Source organism: Diceros bicornis, chromosome 8 (genome assembly GCF_020826845.1).
Source record: "Diceros bicornis minor isolate mBicDic1 chromosome 8, mDicBic1.mat.cur, whole genome shotgun sequence".
In the NCBI taxonomy this organism is placed as follows: Eukaryota; Metazoa; Chordata; class Mammalia; order Perissodactyla; family Rhinocerotidae; genus Diceros; species Diceros bicornis.
In genome coordinates, this window is record NC_080747.1 from 43,898,889 (window position 1) to 43,917,587 (window position 18,699).

The 18,699-nt window shown below is 39.5% G+C and overlaps 1 protein-coding gene across 2 annotated transcripts in view; it reads left to right on the forward strand.

Moving 5' to 3' along the window:
• CRACD (capping protein inhibiting regulator of actin dynamics) overlaps positions 1-18,699 on the forward strand; it is a 244,827-nt gene that overhangs the window by 178,567 nt on the left and 47,561 nt on the right. For both annotated transcript variants that reach the window (XM_058547123.1, XM_058547124.1), the window contains one exon: positions 7,431-7,602. The gene's annotated coding sequence lies outside the window, so the exon portion shown is untranslated. The remainder of the gene's footprint in view (positions 1-7,430; positions 7,603-18,699) is intronic.

Below are 18,699 nucleotides of genomic sequence, written 5' to 3' on the forward strand. Positions count from 1 at the left end.
ATGAGCTCAGCAACACTGACTTCCCCTCACCCAGACCAACACAGAGTTCCCAATATGGCACCATTTCCAGAGGTGATCAGCTACCTACCTGGTGTAGATTCATCACATTGGATCACTTCCATCATGAAAGGAGCAGTGCTTTGTTCTTACTGGAACAGGCACTTACTCTGGATACGGATTTGCCTTTTGTGCACGCAGTTCTTCTGCCAAGACTATCATCTGTGGACTTATGGAATACCTTATCCACTCTAATGATATTTCACACAGACGTCACTAACATCATCATTCATCAGTGACATATTTTTAAAGCATAGGAACCTAATTAAAAAGTGTAGCAGTTTTTCACGTGTTAAATGGTAATGAAATACATAAATATGCAAATGTTACAATTAATATGGCACTTTACGTTGAAAAAGACCTGACGTTTGCTTATGGACTGGAGCGTCGGAAGGGCTGCATCTTGTGAGTCATTGTGAGGTAGTGGAAGGGAGGTTATCTGGAATTGGACAGAGAGCTGTAACATCACGTGTGTGGGTGTATCTCATCACACAGGTGGCAGTCTCAGGTAACTGGTAGATATTTGAGGTGTGCGTGTGTGTGTGTTTTGTGTATTCCTGCACACCAGTTCAGCTGCGTGCCATGTTCTGCATTCACCTAGTGTTTCTCGTGGATGAGACAGCATAGATCAATCACATTGGAACAAATATGCATTTGCAAAACAAGTGTGATTGCAGGACTGACTGTACTGCATGAAGAGATCACCATCCTTTATCTGGACTTGGAAAATCTCAAAAGTTCTTTGTAAGTTGGGCACAAATTCATTTGTTAGCAAAGCTTAAGGTGAACATAGATGTTTTCCAGAAATACTGCATTTGATTATAAAATGCTGTCACAGCCCCCACTGGGGTCTAAATATGGCTTTATGCAATCTGAAAAATTCTGATTTCTAAACACATCTGGCCCTAAGGGGATATGATAAGGTACAGTAGTATTATTGTGTGTTTGCCTTGGTGCTGTAGATGCAGAATTATCAAGGCACAGTCCCTGCACCCAGGGAACTTGCAGTCCAGGAGCAATGGCACACTATGCAGTATTGTAACAGATGTCTGTGCATGCACAGAGAACAGAGAAGGGAGTCATTCTTTCTGGCCAGAGTGTTCAAGGACGGCTTTCCAGGGAACGTGACACCTGGAGTGTGTTTGAGGGGATAGTTAGGAGTTCTCTAGGCAAAGGGATAAAGGCATTCCAGGTAGAAGAACATGTGTAAAGGTGTGAAGGCACAGAATCACAAAACAGCAGATCCAAAGTAATCTCTTTAATATCACACAACTATAATGTGGTGTATTCGTTCGCTAGGGCTGTGTAACAAAGTACAGACTGGCGGGCTTAAACATCGCAATTTATTTTCTCATGATTCTGGAGGCTAGAAGTCCAAGATCAAGGTGTCATCGGTGTTGGTTTCTTCTGAGCCCTCTTTCCTTGGCTTGTAGATGGCCATCTTCTCCCTGTGTCTCCACATGGTTCTTCCTCTGTGTGTGTGTGTCCTAATCACTTCTTATAAGGACACCAATCATATTGGATTAAGGCCCACCTTAATGACCTCATTTTACCTTAATTACTTCTTTAAAGACGCTATCTCCAAAGACAGTCACATTCTGAGGTACTTGGGGGTTAGGACTTTTAACATGTGAATTTGGAGGGGGCCACAAGTCAGCCCATAACACGTGGTGTGGCACAACAGAAGTACGAGCAAAGCACACAGAAGCCAGAAGAAGGTGTGATTAATTATCCCTGGGCTTGGGGATTTGGGAAAAGCTTCAAGGACATAGGTCTTGAAGAAGGAATAGAATTTCATCACATTGAAAAGGAAGAAAGTGGCATTTCTGGCTAAGGAAACAAAGTAAATCTGAGCTTTAGGCCTGCCTTAGATGTCTACAACACATGTCATAGCCCGTCCACCCAAGTGTCCAGGACCTGGTATTCCCTGACATGGTCTGGCCACCACGTTCTCTGCCTGTGACCCCTGACTTGTGAAAGCCATAGTCTCTACTACCCCTGAACCTCCCACCATTTGTTCTAGGAACCCCCATCCTCTTCTAAAAGAGTATTATTGATCCTAGCTCTTCCTTTTCTGAATCAGCACAGCAGCAAATATCTTCCTCCCTCCATGCTTCCTCAGAAGAGGAGAAAATTGTTCCTTTCTCCCCCATGTAACTTGGCAGGCTGCTATGATACCCCTGCCCTCCCCTTTGAAAGTAGACTCTCAGTCCTCAGTCATGTCATGGCATGGCACTGGAGAGCACAGCCCATCTGATGTGTTGCCAACTCCTTAGTCTTCATTGAAATACTGGGGCCCAGTAAAAATGGGATGGCCACCAAGTACTTGTGCATCACACTGGACTTCTAGTAATCTTTTTTTAACTGAACACTTTCTTCTGAAATGTATTCCCATGTTCCAGAGCTAAGAAAAGCATTGCAAAATTCCCTTAAGTAGTAAAATTATAGGATTCAGACAAGTGCTATGTACTGTGTCCTAATATATGCTATTTGTATGCATGTTTGAAATCAGAACTTGACCTAAAACATGAGGTTTATTTAACCAGAATGTTTCAGTCAGTTCGCTCAGGTTTACTGGGCGATGTACTCTGGAGTTTAGAGGAGGTGTGTGTGAAATATTTGGTGCCTAAAGAAACTAAAAAATGTTTGAAAGAAATAATGAAGACAGTGTTTCCCAAAGTATGTTCAGAGGAACACTGGACATGACAGATGTCCAGAAAGTCAAGTTTCCATGGCCAAACAAGTTTGGGAAGCACTGTGTATTCTCTGCCCCTTTGGAGAACAATAATAATATCACCATATTAAAGACTCTGAAAGGTCTCATAGTAGAGAAGCATATTAACTTTATTTTACCTGGATTTTCAAATGTGCTGGTCTTTGAATAAGAACCTGGTACCAACCCATAGAGCACATTCTGAGCAACCCCCAGACTAAGAGATTTATGATGCTTAAAATGAACTATGATAGGAAATTCTGTTTCTCATTTGGAAGCATACCATATAAATCCAATGCAGAGAAATGGCATACTTTTATTATTTTAGGTTGAGAAATGAAAAAGAATTGCATCCTTATGACAAATGGAAAATGAATCCGATTTGCTTGACTTGCCCAGTGATTTTTAATTTTTAGAATCTTCTATATAAACTAGCAATTATGATGATGCAGCCATCAAATGGTATGTAATTATATCCATGAAATAATGGATAAGGAGCACTTTTTTCAAATGAAAAAAATTCCCTAAAGCAATTATTCGATGATGAAAATAAATTAATTTAATTCAGTGCTTAAAGAATGAAAATTACTGTGATCCCTGAAGCAATGTATATGCATATATAGGTTCTTTTATGTGAAAAATTACAGCAGAAAAATGCTAAAATATTAAGAAAATGTGGCACCCTGTGCCTTTTCTCCTATAAATTCAATCTTACAGCTTAAGATGGTAAATTTCCAGAGAGGCTGGTAAGCAGATGTTTCATAGCCAGTAAGAGATGGGATCAGGATTCGGGCCAAATACTCTTGTCTCTGGGGCCCACACATTTAACCCCTAACTAGAGCTGTGAACAGCAAGAAAACAAATTTAGTAGCAATGGCAGTTCTTCATTTTCTCTCCCCCTTCTCCCCACTGCCCCAACCACCCAACAAAAGTAAATTTATGTTGTAAAATTCTGAAATGCCATCTTAAATACTCTAATGGTGGAGAATACTTTACTAAACTATACTCTTTCTATATGACAGTTGTATTTTAGAATATTTCATGTTAGCACTGGAGAAGTGCTCTCTTTTACTACATTGTTAAAATTGCTTTGATCTCTTAGGCCCCATCTGTACAAAAATATTCACTATAACAGTTGGTGTTATTTGTCAAGAAAGTAGCTGCTAGTGATGACTGATCATGCATTTAATCCAGTTGGTTCTGTGGAGACAGACTGTTAACATAGCCCCCAAATCATAAGTTGATCATAAAATAGTTTATTTAATGGGTATTTATAGACACGTGCTCGGGTTTTCATAATGGTTGTTGTGGCATAGAATTGCAAATGTTTCATAAAATTTAGGTACTTGCTCTTTTGATGTAAGAGATCTTACCCCAAACTTTGAGAATAAAATTGGGGGATCAAGTAAAGAAGAGTATAACTCCTCTGCTGATTTATAAAATTTCATTCCCTATTAACGTTGCTTAGTCATGGTTTGCTGTCTGAATGTAGGGTGGGCCTAAATGTAATTACCGAGTCTTGTCATAAAGTTAATCCTGAAAAATTAATTAATTGCCACAGTCAATAATAAGATAATCATAAAAGTAGACTTTTAAATTTTACTTAAAATTTAAAGCTATATCTGACAGGAAATGTATTATTAATTTTGGAAATGGGAAAGGGGAAATTATTTCTTATAACTGAGATATGACCAAACACTAAGCTTCTGTATTCTGACTCCTCCTCCGAAGAGAGATTGGTGTTCTTAGGACTTAGAATCTCTCTCTCTCATGGTAAGAAGGGTGGGTTGTTGGATGGAGAGTTCAGGTAGGTTTAATGTTCTTTTACCTGTCTAATAATAACTAAGGCATTGCTGAAACAGCCCTTCCTGAGTAATTCTTGAGACGTAAATTTGGACTTTGACACGTCTTGCAGGATAATATGTGTACTCACGCTGTGTGATTGCCCATATAACATGAACACAGAGTGCTAGAATGCCCGGTTCACAGGCAATTTTCAAACAGACCAGCTCTAGAGATGTATCACCTGAAGGAGGCCATTCTGTGCTTGCATGAAGCCCACCAAGTTTTCCGAACTAAGGCTTCCATATCCTGGCGTCCTCTCCAAGGCTGTCTTTATCTCATCCTTGTGTTTGTATTCAGCTCCTTCCAAGTTCTGTTCACTTTCTGTCTCCCCCAACGATATGACCAATGCAGCAAATATTTTATATAGTGGCTGCCACCATTTTGGACCCTGAGGTGATACAAAGGACCTCATCAGCCTTCTTGACTGACCATGTAGACCAAGTCGATCATTAGTTAAATACACAAGGAACCTGTTAGAGAAACTGTAATTGAATTTGTCTTTAATTATAGTTAACTCCCTCGGTTCCAGCTCAACTGAACACCACCACATCCACCTTGACTTTAGAGCAAGTGATGATTTTTTTTTTCCTATCAATAAATTCTGACATAATCTAAAATTCTCAACTTAGCTTAAAAGCTAGATTTATGGGCCCAGGCTGGAGGTAATGATGTCATAACTGATATTTTTAGAATTTTGCTACAGTCTTTTAAAATATTTCTGATTGAAGAATTTGGGGTTAGATATTTCTGCAGTGGGAAAAAGGCAATTGATATAAAAGGGAAAAGGAAGAATTTTACCTCAGAAATAAATGAAATGTAGCATAAAATTACTATTTGACCGTTTTCAATGATGCTGCCAAACCTAGAAATCATGTGTCATTTAGATATTTTGAGCCTTGGACAGTTGCAGAGAGAGTATTCACTTATTTCATCAGTCAGTGCCAAAGACCAATTGTATAATAATGTAACGATACCTGTAGCCCTTATAGAATTTTTTCTAATTTAAATTTTTTAATGGACTCATTTTATATAAGGTCAGTTTTTTTAACATTTGCCTAATGTTCTTTCATGGTCTTCAGAAAGTCCTCATTATAATTTTTTTTAAATTATCCGTTGGAGATTTTACTCATGGGAACCAAAAGTAGGTTTCATGAAAATCTCTGGCCTATACTCCTGAATAAATAACCACTGAAAACATACAGACGTTCTGAAATCAAACCTCCAATCTTTTTTTGTTTTTACCATTTTTAAATGATATGATCTCAATGGTATTGCACACTTTTTTGTCTTTTAAATAATACACTGAAAATAATTTAACTCTTTTTTGAGGACTGCCTGCCTAGCACAATGCCTTATGTATGGGAGGCGTCTGATATGTTATACATCTCCTGTCCTTTTAAATGTGATATAAGACAGCATTGTTTCAGGGACCGCTGAAGTTTGAAGGTCTGTTTGCACCTATACTAAGGATCCCAGACTGTTGTCTTTTTGTCATTGGTGATTATTCTCTGCTTCCTCACTGTCTTACGCCATTGCTTAGGGCAAAGTGGTTTAAACCACTTCTTCCTCACTTCAGATTTTCTGCGAACTCTCAGTAAGGCCAGAACTGAAGATCACCAGAGGAAATGAGATGGCTACCTGGAACATCATGAACCTCATTTGTTTACCCAGATCTCTGTAGACTCTTTCTAGCAGAGGTCTGTGGGCTCTGATCCGCAGCCGGAGGCTCGTGCCTGTGTGTTTTCGTGCGGGTATTGTTCCATACACAGTGTGAGCTTTCGTCTCTCCTTTTCCCTCCAAGCTCCTGACTCCAGCTTCACCGATGTGTTTCCCATGACATAGACAAGTTATTTCCTCTGCGCCTCAGGTTTCTTATCTGTAAAATGGGGATGTTAACAGTATCTGCCTCATTGGGTTGTTATGAGGATTAACTGAGTTAATAGTTGTAAAGTTCTTAGAGCAGAGGTGCATAGTAAGGGTTAAATAATTTAAAAAAAAAGATTCACCTCTGGATAAATGACTTTTAAGCTTCTTAAAAGGAAAGAGCTGAGAAGATGCTTCTTCTAATAGAAGATAATTTACACTTTCTTTTCCAAGGTAGGAATGGAGTGATGTGGAGGAATTTGTATCTGAAGGAGCAGAACTGAAAGGTATTTCCTAAAATATCTGTAGGAAATGCTGGCGGTGAGCCTGGGTTCTGACTGGATGAAGTAATATACGGAAAGATATTCATAGCAACTCCTTTGTGGCTCTTCATAGTAGATTTTAAAAGGACACAAGAGAAATAAACTGGAAATATATGGATAGGGAGGGAATTGGGGGCAAAGCTTATGCCAAGAGTTAGCAGTTATCTTCTGTATCTAACAAAGGCTAAAATAGAGTGATTCTCTGAGCAGATTTTATATACATATATATATATATTTTTTTTTTAAACACTTTTCTGACTTATGTGTTTTTCTCAGCTTTTTCTGTGGTGAAGGGCACAGGTCATCTGCTTTGTTAAAGAAAGCAGGCACCACCTTTGTGTGGCATGTGCTGGCCACCGTGAAGCTTGGAACCCCTTCGTGTTGTCCCAGGTGTTTCTTGGGAGCTTGGGTGGTAGAAGACTTACAGTGTCCTTAACTTGTCTCTGCCTGACTGCACGGACAGGGACTGGCCCTCACATTCCTGGCGCAGGGCTTGGTCGCTCATTCACTCCGATGGCCGCCCTTTGCCCCAGCTCCCTTGGCCGGAGGCAGCTCTGTTGTAATTTGCTCTTAGGCTCAGAGGTGCAGCCCTGTCAACCTGCAGTGTGTGTTTATCTTATAATCCACAGACAAGAAGAAGGGAGGCAAATTCCAGCCTTTTAAGAAGTTGTTTGGCAAAAGGAAAAAGAAAGACACTTCGTTGTCCCGGGAGGCATCAGTGGGGAAGAAGAGTCACTCTCCCCAGAGTGTCAGCAATGGGACCTTCTCTTCGGATGAGGAGACCCTGGAGGACAATCTAAGGTAATAACTCATACTTTTTTTTTCAGATCTTCGGTGGAGTTCCGGGGTGGGGAACAGGATCCCAAAGGAGGCAGGAGTGGAATCACAGATGTGTTTCATCTCTGGGAAGGTGGAAGGCTTGGGGTACTTGGTGTGTTCTGTGCGGAGGAGTCACCTTGGGGAGTTGGTAAACGAGTCTGGACTCGCTTTCCGGGGAGCACAGGGATCTGCCTTCATTTCACTGCCCTCACTGGTGGTAGAAGGCAGCACCTCACTGGCTTGGCTCAACAAGGTTCCTCCGGTTGAAGGAGACTGCGTTCCCGTGTCCCATTGCTTGGCAGAGAGAAAGCGTGGTCATAGATTAGATTGTACACCTGTATTGAGGGTGCAGCCCGCTCAGGCACAGGGTGGTTACCCTTCATACCCCTGTCCTCTGGTAACTTCCAGAACCTGTCTGTGATGGAGCTTTTAACTTTTGCTCTTTGTGGTTTGTGTTTCTCTCTCTCTGTCTCTTTCTCTCTTTCCCCTGCTCTTAGAACACAGGCGCTAAATCTGGCTGTGACGGGGTCAAGTACTCAGGACAGCACGGTCAGGAGGTGTTTTTACACCTGAGCACCGGGAATTGAAGTCAGAGTCAGAGGTAGTTAAACTCTGCTCCTGACCGCTTAGAAGGCAGCTCCTTTGAGAAGCCTTTTCCCACTGTCGATCTGATTTGTGTGCCGTTGCCCACGTTCCCCCAGCATCACATGCCCGGCTCCAGCAAAGAACTTGTCGCTCTCTGTGGAAATGACTGATTTGCTTGTCTGTCTCTCTCACTCAACTCCCAGTTCCGTGAAGTCAGGGACCAGGTTTTATTTCGCTTCATCTTAGGTGCTTAAAAAAAGTGTTTCCCCGGCTGGTGTTGCAAGTGGTTAAGTGCGCACCCTCTGCTGCGGCGGCCCGGGGTTCACAGGTTCGGATCCCGGGCACGCACCGACGCACCGCTTGTCAAGCCATTCTGTGGCGGCATCCCATATAAAGTAGAGGAAGATGGGCGTGGATGTTAGCCCAGGGCCAGCCTTCCTCAGCAAAAAAAGAGGAGGATTGGCAGATGTTAGCTCAGGGCTGATCTTCTCACAAAAAAAAAAAAAAAAGTGTTTCCTATGAATGCCTGATACTGCATAGATTGACCTAATACATGTTGAAGGAATAGATGATGTAATCTGTGACATTCTTACTGTGATATTCTCGCAAGCACAAGGACAAAAACATCCTCTGTGGTGCGTCAGTAGGTGTGGTGTGTTGTCAACTACAGTTGAACCTAAATTACAAAATCCTCAGGCCAGCAGTGCGCATGAAGCTTTACCCACTGACAGCATTTGTTAGTCCTGACTAATACTGACTCTGTTCCTCCACAGACCTGTAGTTGTTTTCCGTTGTCTTTAGTAAGAAAGCTATGGAATTGAACCTAAGGAAATGATTTCACTGACAGGAGAGCACGGCTAGCACTGGACTCACCCAATTGTGGGACTGTCAGTACTGATATCTAGTTGAGTATTGTCCATTGTGAATCAGTGTTGATTTTACTTCAGTTTCTTCAATTGTAAAATAAAAATGTGAACCTTTTGCCTCACGGTGTCACAATGAGGTACAAATACTGAAATGTGACTAAGCAGTTTAGTGCAAAATGAGGTTGAGTCTAGAAAGCTCTCCCTCAGAAGGACTGTCCTATGAAAACACAGCTTGTCCTTTTTATAGTAGGTTATGGTTTTGCCAAGTCCCTGATTTCTTATTGAATTATGCTTGACTCTTAGAGGAGCCTGGACCCTGGTGGTTCTCTTCCCATTTAAGCTCTATTTCATTTACCTCTTAGGGTTTTCCTTAAGTTTTTAAGTTTTATAAAGCCTTGGAAAATTCCACATTGGATCAGACAGTTACATTTCTGTAAAATATAGGTAATGTCACCTGTTCTTTTTTTTTTTAAACGTTCTGTCCCTTTTTTTTAATAAAGCTCTTTAATTTTTTAATTTTTTTTAATTTATTTTTTTCCCCCAAAGCCCCAGTAGATAGTCGTATGTCATAGCTGCACATCCTTCTAGTTGCTGTATGTGGGACCCGGCCTCAGCATGGCCGGAGAAGTGGCGTGCACCGGGATCCGAACCCGGGCCGCCAGCAGCGGAGCGCGCGCACTTAACCGCTAAGCCACGGGGCCGGCCCAATGTCACCTATTCTTATTATTGACTCTTTTCTTTAATTGAAGGATAATTGACATACAATATCCTATTAGTTTCAAGTATACATCATAGTGATTTGATATTTCTATACACTATGAAATGATCACCACAATAAGTCTGTCGTCATTAAAGTTACAATATTATTGACTGTATTCCCTATACTGTACATTACATCCCCATCATTTATTTATTTTATAACTGGAAGTTTGCATCTCTTAATACCCTTCACCTATTTCACCTGTCTCTCCCAACCCCTCCTCTCTCTGGTAACCACCAGTTTGTTTCCTGTATCTATGAGTCTGTTTCTGTTTTGTTTTGTTTGTTTGTTTATTTTATTTTTTAGGTTCCACATATAAGTAAAGTCATATGGTATTTATCTTTCTTGTTTCACTTATTTCACTTAGCATAATACCATCTAGGTCCATTCATGTTGTTGCAAATGGCAAGATTTCATTCTTTTTTATGGCTGAGTAATATTCCATTGTGTGTGTGTGTGTGTGTGTGTGTGTGTGTGTGTGTGTACACCATATCTTCTTTATCCATTTGTCTATTGATGTATACTTAGATTGCTTCCATCTTGGCTGTTGTAAATAGTGCTGCAATGAATATAGGGGTGCATATATCTCTTCCAATTAGTGTTTTCGTTTTCTTCAGATAAATACCTAGAAGTAGAATTGCAGAATCATGTAGTAGTCCTATTTTTAATTTTTTGAGGAACCTCCCTACTGTTTTCCATAGTGGCTGCACCAATTTACATTCCCGCCAATGGTGTACAAATGTTCCCTTTTCTCCACATCTTCACCAACACTTATTTTTTGTCTTTTTGATAATAGCCATTCTAACAGGGAGGTGATATCTTATTGTGGTTTTGATTTGCATTTCTCTGATGATTAGTGATGTTGAGCATCTTTTTAGGTGCCTGTTGGCCATCTGTGTGTCTTCTTTGGAATAATGTCTATTCAAGTCCTCTGCTCATTTTTCAGTCGGGTTGTTTTTTTTTTTTGACGTTAAGTTGTGTAAGTTCTTTATATATTTTGGATATTAACCCTTTATTGGATGTATGACTTGCAAATATCTTCTCCTTTTCAGTAGGTTGCCTTTTCGTTTTGTTGATGGTTTCCTTCGCTGTGCAAAAGCTTTTCAGTTTGATATAGTCCCATTTGTTTATTTTTGATTTTGTTGCCTTTGCCTGAGGACACTGATCCAAAAAATTATTGCTAAGACCACTATCAAATTGCTGACTGGCTATGTTTTTTCTAGGAGTTTTATGGTTTCAGTTCTTACATTCAAGTCTTTAATCCATTTTTAATTTATTTTTATATATGATATAAGATAGTGGTCCAGTTTCATTCTTTGACATGTAGCTGTCCAGTTTTCCCAGCACTATTTATCAAAGAGACTGTCTTTTCCCTGTTGTATAGTCTTGCCTTCTTTGTCATAGACTAGTCGACTGTATATGCCTGGGTTGATTTCTGGGCTGTCTATTCTGTTGATCTATGTGTCTGTTTTCATGCCAGTACCATACCATTTGGATTACTATAGCTTTGTAGTATAGTTTGAAACCTCCAGCTTTGTTCTTCTTTCTCAGGATTGCTTTTGCCATTCAGGGTCTTTTGTGGTTCCATGCAAATTTTAGGATGCTTTCTTCTAGTTTGGTGAAAAATGCCATTGGTATTTTGATGAAGATTGTGTTGAATCTGTAGATTGCTTTGGGTCGTATGTACGTTTTAACAATATTGATTTTTCCAATTCATGAGCATGGTATATCTTTCCATTTATTTGTGTCATCTTCAGTTTCTTTCATCCGTGTTTTATAGTTTTCAGAGTACAGGTCCTTCACCTCCTTGGTTAAATTTATTCCTAAGTATTTTATTCTTTTTGATGCAATCCCAATAAATCGGATTATTTTCTTAATTTCTCTTTCTGATAGTTTGTTATTAGTGTATAGAAATGTAACTTATTTCTGTATATTAATTTTGTATCCTGCAACTTTACTGAATTTGTTTATTAGTTCTAATAGTTTATTGGTAGAGTCTTTGGGGTTTTCTATACATAGTACCATGTCTTCTGCAAATGGTGACAGTTTTACTTCTTCCTTTCCAATTTGGATGCCTTTTCTTTCTTTTTCTTGCCTAATTGCTCTAGGTAGGACTTCCAGTATTATGTTGAATAAAAGTGGTGAAAGTGGGCATTCTTGTCCTGTTCCTGATCTTAGTGCAAAAGCTTTCAGCTTTTCCCCATTGAGTATGATGTTAGCTGTGGTTTTGTCATATATTGGCCTTTATTATGTTGAGGTACTTTCCTTCTATACATACTTTGTTGAGAGTTTTTGTCATAAAAGGATGTTGAATTTTGTTAGATGCTTTCTCTGCATCTATTGAGATGATCATATGATTTTTATCCTTCATTTTGTTAATGTAGTGTATCATGTTGATTGATTTGTAGATATTGAACCACTCTTGCATCCCTGGAATAAATCGCACTTGATCATGTTGCATGATCCTTTTAATGTATTATTGAATTCAGTTTGCTAATATTTTGTTGAGGATCTATATTCATCAGGATATTGGCCTGTAATTTTCTTTTTTTGTGGCATCTTTTTCTGGTTTTGGTATCAGGGTAATGCTGGCCTCGTAAAGTGAGTTTGGAAACATTCCTTCCTCTTCAATTTTTTGGAATAATTTGAGAATCTTATTATTGACTCCTGTTGATAAACCTACATTTATGAGACATATACTATATTTTAATTATTTAACACTTGTTTTTATAATAAAGGAAGCTGGAAGGATAAGCTTTGGATGATTAATTTTAAAAAGTTTCTTTAAATAATTTTAAAGTTAAAAAAGACAGGAAAATAGAAGTAATTTAAAATGTGTATTCCGGGCTGGCCCCGTGGCTTAGCAGTTAAGTGGGCGCACTCCGCTGCTGGCGGCCTGGGTTCAGATCCCGGGCGTGCACCGACGCATCGCTTCTCCGGCCATGCTGAGGCCACGTCCCACATAGCAACTAGAAGGATGTGCAGCTATGACATACAACTATCTACTGGGGCTTTTGGGGGGGAAAAAAATAAATAAAATTATAAAAATAAATAAATAAATAAATAAATAAAATGTGTATTCCCCTTTTCTTCTCGAAAATTGACGATTGCAAGATAATTTCACCCATGAAGTAAATATTATATCCATTGCTTACAGTATAGCTGAACTACTGATTATTTGCCTATTTACTGATGGAGAAAATGAAAAATGTTATTTCTAAAAATTCTCATTTTTAGTTCATCGCTCAATTAACAGTCATGTAACTTTATACTGTGTAATGATTCACAGAATTTCTGTCCATTTTATTTGCTATCTTCAAAATGGACAGCTCTCACTACCACACAAAACTCAAAATTTCATTAGCATGATCTTAGGTGGAGGTTCCAAGGAGGCAGATTTCAGCTCAATGTGAGGGAGAATTTCCTGATTACTAGAGCTGCCTAAAAATGGGGAGGCTGGGTATGTGCCAGCAGGGGTTGGGACTGAGGAAGGGGAATTTATGCATTGGGTGGGAATTTAAAGGAGCTGAACTTTAACATGCTGTCGAACTCCAAGGATCTGTAATTCTAGAAATGTCTCCATGGCCAAAAATAGCTCATTATTGATCTGTTCCTTCTGCCTGAAATTTCTCATTTCCTTTGGGCTTTTAGAGCATTCTGTTCTTTCTCTAGGTTAGAAGCCTTTATTTCTCCTAGGCTGCTTCTTTTAAATTATACATGCCTGTGGGAAAAGCAAAACGATAAAACATGATCAGTTTTTAACAATTTAATGTGACTTCGTTTATTAATTAAATACAACTAATATTATGTTTCCCAGTGTGTGTTAAATTTAAAAAGGGGGAGAGGGTCATCTTAGCAAATGGGTTGGGAAATTCTGGGCCAAAACAAATTAAATAGGATCCATTACATAGGACTTCCCAGAGCTTTTACTACGCTAATATGCCCTGGGAATCTCTGAGGAGAGGGATGTGGTATGGAGCATTTCCAAGATTCCTTTAACCACAAACCCTTTATTCACAGAGAATATCTAATGGTATATATTAAAGCTACCACTTATTGAACTTAATGCAATGTGTTTTGCATAGGTGAACTCACATAATATTTACCACAACACTCTAAGATTGACATTATTATCCCCATTTCAAAGATGAGAAAATTAAGGCTAGACAGTGATTTGCTGGTAGGTTGCTGAGCCACTGCTCAAGCAGTAAAGAGTGCATTCTTAACCATCCACTATTCTGCCTCTCAAGGAGGCTGCAGCCTTACTAAGGAGCTAGTCACACGGCTCTGAGTTGTCCTGCTGGTCCTGGGTCACCAGGCTCAGGTGTCTTCCTCCTTTCAGCTGCCTTTCTGAGGCTCTGCTCTCACTGGAACTCCCTTTGTCCTGCTTCCAGTTTCTACCTAACACCCAGCATTTACTATATCATGCACAGCTACGGCAGTTTATAGTAAGTGCCCAGCTATAAGCACAGTGAGAACCGAAGAGGCTCCAGGGTGGGTGAGCTCACTCTGGGACTGGAGCAGTTAGGAGAGGGTTCAGGAATGAGGAGGGCTTGAACTGACTGCAAATGATGGTCAGGACTTGGAGTGGCTGAAAGGCAAGGGCACAAACATTCCAGATCAGGAATGGCATGGGCAGAGACGTCCACGCAAGAATGAATGTGGCAAATAGAATAGGAGGGAACTTTCCATCTCACTCCATGAGACCAATGTTACCCTAATACCAAAACCAGGCAAAAACATCACAAAGAAAACTACAGACCAATATCTCTTATGAATATAGACATAAAAATCCTCAAGAAAATGTTAGCAAACTGAATCCAGCAATATATGAAAAGAATTTTATACCATGACCCCAAGTGAGATTTATCCCAGGAGTGCAAGGTTAGTTGAACATACAAAAATCCATCAATGTAATACACCAAATTAATAAAATAAAGGACAAAAACCACATGATCATCTGAATAGATGCAGAAAAAGCATTTGACAAAATCCAATTCATGATAAAAACACTTAAAGCTAGGAATAGAAGGGAACTTCTTCAACTTGAGAAAGAGCGTCTATGAGAAATTCACAACTAATATACTTCATGGTGAAAGAATGGATTTGTTCCCCTTAAGATCAGGAACAAGATAAGGATGTCTGTTCAACACTGTACCGTAGTATAGGTTATAGCAGTTAGGCAAGAAAAAGAAATAAAAGGCATCAGTCTTGCAAAAGAAGTAGTAAAACTATTTGCAGGTGCCATGATGTGACATATAGAAAATTCTAAGGAATCCACAAAAAAAATAAGAGACTAAACAAGGTTGAGCAAGGTTGCAGAATACAAGATTGGAGTTTTTATATTTCTGTACTCTAGCAATGAACAATCTGAAAATGAACTTACAAAAACAGTTTGATTTACAATAGTATCAAAGAGAATAAAATACTTAGGAATAAATTTTAACAAAAGACGTGCAAGACTTGTACACTAAAAATGACAAAATATTATTGAAAGAAATTAAATAAGATCTAAATAAATGAAAAGATGTCCCGTATTCCTGAATTGGAAAACTTAATATTGTTAAGATGGCAGTACTCCCCAAATTGATTTACAGATTCAGTGCAATCTCTATCAAAATTCCAGCTGACTTTTTTGCAGAAATTAGCAAGCAGATCCTAAAATTTATATGGAATTGCAAGGGACCCAGAATAGCCAAAACAATCGTGGAGGGCCCAGGCTTTCCAAGTTAAAAACTTACTACCAAGCTACAGTAATCTAAATAGTGTGATACTGGCATAAGGATAGATATATAGATCATGGAATTTAAGTGAGAGCCCAGTAGTCAACTGATTGTCACCAAGAGTGCCAAGACAATTCAATGGGTAAAGAATAGTCTTTTTCAGGGCTGGCCCCATGGCTTAGCGGTTAAGTGCGTGCGCTCCGCTACTGGCGGCCGGGGTTCGGATCCCAGGCGTGCACCGACGCACCGCTTCTCCGGCCATGCTGAGGCCGCGTCCCACATAGAGCAACTAGAAGGATGTGCAAATATGACGTACAACTATGTACTGGGGCTTTGGGGAAAAAAAGGAGGAGGATTGGCAATAGATGTTAGCTCACAGCCGGTCTTCCTCAGCAAAAAAAAAAAAAAAAGAGGATTAGCACGGATGTTAGTTCAGGGCTGATCTTCCTCATACACACAAAAAAAGAATAGTCTTTTTTAGCAAATAGTGCTGGCACAATTGAATAGCCACATGCAAAAGAATGAAGTTGCATCCCTTTCTGATATCATTCACAAAAATGAATTAAAAATGGATCACAGACATATACGAGCTAAAACTATAGAATTCTTAGAAGAAAACAAAGGAGTAAATCTCCATGACCTTGAATTAGACAATAATTTCTCAGGTACCAAAAGCACAAGTGATAAAAGGAAAAATTGTTAAGTTGGACTTCATCAAAGTTAACTTTTGTGCTACATGTGATACCATCAAGAAAGTGAAAAGACAATCCATAGAATGGAAGAAAATGTTTGCAAATCACATATCTGATAAGAGATTTATATTCAGAATAGGTAAAGAACTCTTATAACTCAATAATAAAAAGACTGAAAAAAAAAACCAGTTAAAAAATGGGCAAAAGATTTGAATAGACATTTCTCCAAAGAAGATAGAAAAATGCCCATTAGCATATGAAAACATACTTTCTCAACATCATTAGCTATCAGGGAAATGCAGATCAAAACCACAGTAAGATATGACTTCACACCCATTAGGAAGGCCATAATAAAAAAGACAATAACAAGTGTTGGTGAGAATGTAGAGAAATTGGAACCTTCATTCATTGCTGATGGTAATGTAAAATGGTACAGCCATAGTTTAACAGTTCCTCAAAATATTAAACACAGAGTTACCATATGATCCAGCATTTCCACTCCTAGGTATATACCCAAGAGAAATGAAAACATATGTCTACACAAAAACTTGTACACAAATTTTCATAGCAGCATTATTCATAATAGCCAAAAAGTTGAAACAATCCCAATGTCTGTCAAAAGATGAATGGATATATGCAATATGTTTTTCACTGTATATCCATACAGTGGAAAATTATTTGGGAATAAAAAAGAATGAAGTACTGACACATGGTATAACATGGATAAACTTTGAAGACATTATTCCAAGTGAAAGAAACAAGTTAAAAAATACCACTTATTGTATGATTCCATTTTTTTTTTTAATGAGGAAGATCAGCCCTGAGCTAACATCTGATGCCAATCCTCCTTTTTTTTTTTTTTTTTGCTGAGGAAGACTGGCCCTGGGCTAACATCCATGTCCCTCTTCCTCTACTTTATATGGGATGCCACCACAGCGTGGCATGACAAGTGGTGTGTGGGTGTGTGCCCAGGGTCCCAACCTGTGAACCCCAGGCCACCGAAGGGGATCATGCACACTTAACTGCCTGCGCCACCGGGCTGGCCCCTGTATGATTCCATTTATATGAAATGTCCCAAATAGGCAAATCCATAGAGACAGAAAGATTAGTGGTTGCCAGGCATTGGATAGGGTGGGCGGGGGGGGTGGTGGTGACTGCTAATGGGTATGGGGGTTCTTTTTGGGGTGGTAAAAATGTTCTAAACTTAGGTAGTGGTGATAGTAGCCCAATTCTGTGAATATATTAAAAATCATTGAAATGTACCCTTTAAAAGGATGAATTTTATGGTATATGAATTATATCTCAATAAAGATGTTTTTTTTAAAAAAAGGAATGAATGTGGCATTGACGAGGTCGTATCTGGCTGAGGTCATAAATTCATATTGGCAGGGGAGATTAGGGACTTAGTTTCCTCCTCTAAATCCCTAAAATAGGAGGTAGAAATTGGGGGTGGAGCAGAGAGGGATGATTTTGAAGTAGGACATCACTGCAGGCTAGCTTGGAAGGGTAAGCAGCTGCACCTGTTAGCTGGAGGGCATTGAGCCACTGCATTGAGGGAAGCAGGTATCTTGATGGGGGAGAGAATATGGGGAAAGAGATACTGGTCATTTCTGAGACTGTCTATTTGAAATATATGCCTATGATTTTTAGAAAACATGGAGTTGTTCCTTTGGCCATGTGTGAATCTATGAGAAAGGTGGTATTGTAGATGTCAAGGGAATGGGCACTGTCAGGAAAGAATGCCCCACCATTGTTACTGTGGCAAAACTGGAAGGGTCTACAGTGTTACCCAGCATGCTGTTGGCACTGTTGTAAACAAACAAGTTAAGGGCAAGATTCTTGCCAAGAGAATTAGTGTATACATTGAGCATATTAAGCACTCTGTGAGCCAAGATAGCTTCCTGAAACGTGTGAAGGAAAATGATCAGAAAAAGAAGGGGGGCCGGCCCCGTGGCTTAGCGGTTAAGTGCGCGCGCTCTGCTGCTGGCGGCCCGGGTTCGGATCCCGGGCGCGCACCGACGCACCGCTTCTCCAGCCATGCTGAGGCCGCGTCCCACATACAGCAACTGGAAGGATGTACAACTATGACATACAACTATCTACTGGGGCTTTGGGGGAAAAATAAATAAATAAATAAAATTATAAAAAAAAAAAGAAAAGGAAGTCAAAGAGAAAGGTACTTGGGTTCAACTGAAGTGCCAGCCTACTCCACCCCAAGAAGCACACCTTGTTAGAACTGATGGAAAGGAGCCTGAGCTGCTGGAATCCATTCCCTATGAATCCAGTTCCCTATGGTTGACCCCATGCACCCCCTCCCAAAAAAAGCTAATATAAATCCTGCTGTCCACTTATATGATACCCTTATCCATTAGTCACACACATATCCCCGTGTTAAAGGTTTAAGGTAATTTTTAGTCTTGATCCAATACCTTCACTTTACAAATGGGGAAACT